At 55.6% G+C, this 2,966-nt stretch overlaps 1 pseudogene; it reads left to right on the top strand.

The window, feature by feature from the left end:
* Positions 1-1,108: 1,108 nt before the first annotated feature.
* LOC146785102 (small nucleolar RNA SNORA26) lies at positions 1,109-1,224 on the top strand (annotated as a pseudogene).
* Positions 1,225-2,966: the final 1,742 nt, after the last annotated feature.

The following is a 2,966-nucleotide window of genomic DNA, read 5'->3' as shown; positions in this document are numbered from 1 at the left end:
GCCCGCCAGAGTACCGCTCCTTTAAGACGGAATTTAAATAAATAAAAGCAAAACAAACAGCTCATCCTATTCTCTATTAGGGGTGGGCGGAATTTGCGAAATTCACTTTAGCAAATAATCGCGAAAATGTTAAAAATCTCCGCAAACACGCGGAAATATCGCGAAGATGCAGAAGTTTTTTTCCCACCCATTCGCGGTATTTTCTGCGTGGTCGCGGCTCGCCAACTTACCAATGCGGTTGCTCACAGGCGCGGCCATCTTGTTTTCACTTGTCTCGCGGTGCATGATCGCGAGAAGAAAGACGTGATCGCGCGACGAATGACGTTACTGCGGGAGCGAACTGTCGCGAGACAGCGCAAATGGCTACCAACAATCCAACATCTCGTGGAGAACGTGACCGGATCGGGAAAACTTGTTGGCGAACGCGGGGATTCAGGTAAGGCGATCGCGCGCACGCGAGAATGTATTATTTTACAGCGCGAGCAAGCAAAAAACTTCCGGTAAAATGCGGATTGCGGAGATTTTGACATTTTCGCGCTCTCCGCGGAACGTGAAAATGTCAAATTATTGCAATTTCCACGAGCAGAACGGAATTTTAGCCCAGGCCTAGTCTCTATCACAAAGCCAGGCTGCATCGGGGCGTCAGGTGCTTCCACATCCCGAAGTTGTTCTCAACAAAACTTTGAACGGAATATAAACAACAGAGATTCAGTAGTCCATGGCAGATGGCGCTATGTAAATAAGTTTGAATATGGTGATCAGTGATTGTTGTCCTTCTGTTGCCAGGAATTAATTATGTCTTTAAACACTGCCAATCAGAACTGAAATGTGAAAAAATGAAGCTGATTTATTACGGGTTAAGGATTACTGCTAAACACAGAGCAGCAAATGAAAATGGCAATCTGTCATAATACAAACAGCAGAATCATGGACAGAAGATGTTCATGCAGAGGTACAATGCACTGGTTATTCATCTTTATAGGAGAAAGCATCAGTAATTTACAGTGGGCCGGGTCCTGCCGGTGCTCAGCACCGGCAGTTCTAACTAGCAGGTGTTGAGACAGGTCCCTATTGGGTTCTCCATTTTTGCCCCCACCCTCAGAGTGAAATATTCAGAGCATATTGTGCTTTGTAATGGCAAACACAAGGGGAAAGAGCATTTCTCACTAAAATCTGGAGTTGGTGATTCACACGCCTCTCTGGATCCTGTCGTGAGGTACATTAATTCATGCTAAGTGCTATTAATGTCTCCTGTGTCCAGCTTTGCACACACTGCCTGCCACCCATACTACCTACCTCCTCCATGTCCTTCTGCCCACACAGGGATTGGTCCATAGATATTGTCTTCCATGAGCAACCATAGATAATATCTTTTTGAAATCTTGTATTTTAACTGATATAACCACCGAAGGCCTGGGGGGCGTGGCTTGACGCGCAGCAAAATGGCCGCTCTGTGAGCGAGCTCCACCGGCCGGAAAGCGATCCTTTCTTAATCCTGCACATCGGGGTGAGCGTGTGCTGCCCAAACCAGCTGACACTGTGCTGGGTGCGTCGGAGCATCAGCGGTAGCGAGCTGGGCCCCCTCTCTACGATCCTCGCCCTGATCGGAGCCCGCGAAGCCATTGTGCGGCCGGAGGGGAGGAGTAGCCTGGATCTCCTACGGGGGTGTGCCATCAATCTAGCCCGAGGAGGTTGCGGCGGCGAGGGCCGGTGTCGGTGTGGAGAGGGGCAGGGGTGGAGTCCCTGCTTCGCCAGCGTTAACGGCTTGTGGTGGAGGTCGCTGAGAGGGAGGTGAGAATCCTGTGCGGGAGCTAGTTGGAGCGACGGAGAGCGCTGAGGCAGCCTGGAGACTGACGGCCTGTTCCCCACGTTGGGAGGAGCGGACGACTGCCGCGATCGGCCGCGCCCTGCAGGGGGTGCGAGTGGCGCCCGGGTGAGCCCCAGACGGAGAAGACTGCTGGCTTGACCCTGGTGCCGGGAAGAAGCCGGCGCTGGCAGACGGAGGTGGCCGCCATCCTGGGGACACGGCCTGGATCCTGGGGTCAGTGAGTTGCAGACTGTTGGACCACGTGGAGGGGCAGCGGGGGCCCTGCGGCAGTGGCGAGGTAACTGGCTGGCGCCCGCGACTCGCTGGTGAAGGTGGTGTGTGCCCGACCCGCCTGGGCTTTGCCTGCTGGCCCGGGGGCTGTGACTTGGGACCCTGACGTGGAGCGCGACCTTGGTGGCGGCAGGGGGGGAGCGCAGCGGTGGGAGCCCTCGTGAGCTGGCCTGGCGGAGGGTGGCCACTGGTACTCGCTGCGGAGCCGCTTCCTGTCCCCCCTCGCTGTTGTGACCCCCCCCCGCGACGAGGGAAGTGCAGAGGACTGTTCTGTGTGGGGGTGCGGAGGCCGGACTTGCTCTGGACTGTGGCCCTGTGGAGACCTGCGGTGGCGCTGGTGGCGGGCCCAGAGGCTTGACCGCGTGGATAGGGGGAGAGGAGTACTACGAGGTGGCCGCTACTTGGAGTCCTGCTCTCACTGGACCTGCGGTGTGGTGAGTAGTCTGTAATCGGCGCGAAGGTACCCCTGGACTGTGGTGTGGCTGGTGGATTGCTCGGGTGGACGCTTGCTCTCTAGCTGCCATGGGTAAACACGACGCTAAACAGGCGAAGCTGACCTTCGACCACAAGCGCGCGGCGCGGCATGTGGAATTGGAGAGGGGCCCCCAGGAAGCGGAGAGGCAGGACTCCCCCTCAGATGATCAGGGCGAGGATTTGCGCACGCTGATGCTAGAGATGAGATCTAGTCTCAGGAATATCGACACTAAACTTGACACCCTAACCAGCCAGCTGGACTCGGTGAAGACGCAGGTGGCGTCGCATGAGACGCGTCTGGACACGCTGGAGACCCGTCAATCTGAGTTCCACGAATTTCAGGTGGAAACGAAGGACCAACTGTTGCATATGGACAAATTGCTGGGCATTATTT

The sequence above is a fragment of the Triturus cristatus genome, chromosome 11 (assembly GCF_964204655.1).
Source record: "Triturus cristatus chromosome 11, aTriCri1.1, whole genome shotgun sequence".
NCBI classification, from domain to species: domain Eukaryota; kingdom Metazoa; phylum Chordata; class Amphibia; order Caudata; family Salamandridae; genus Triturus; species Triturus cristatus.
The sequence above is the reverse complement of the archived record's forward strand: the minus strand, read 5'-3'. Positions and strand labels throughout refer to the sequence as shown.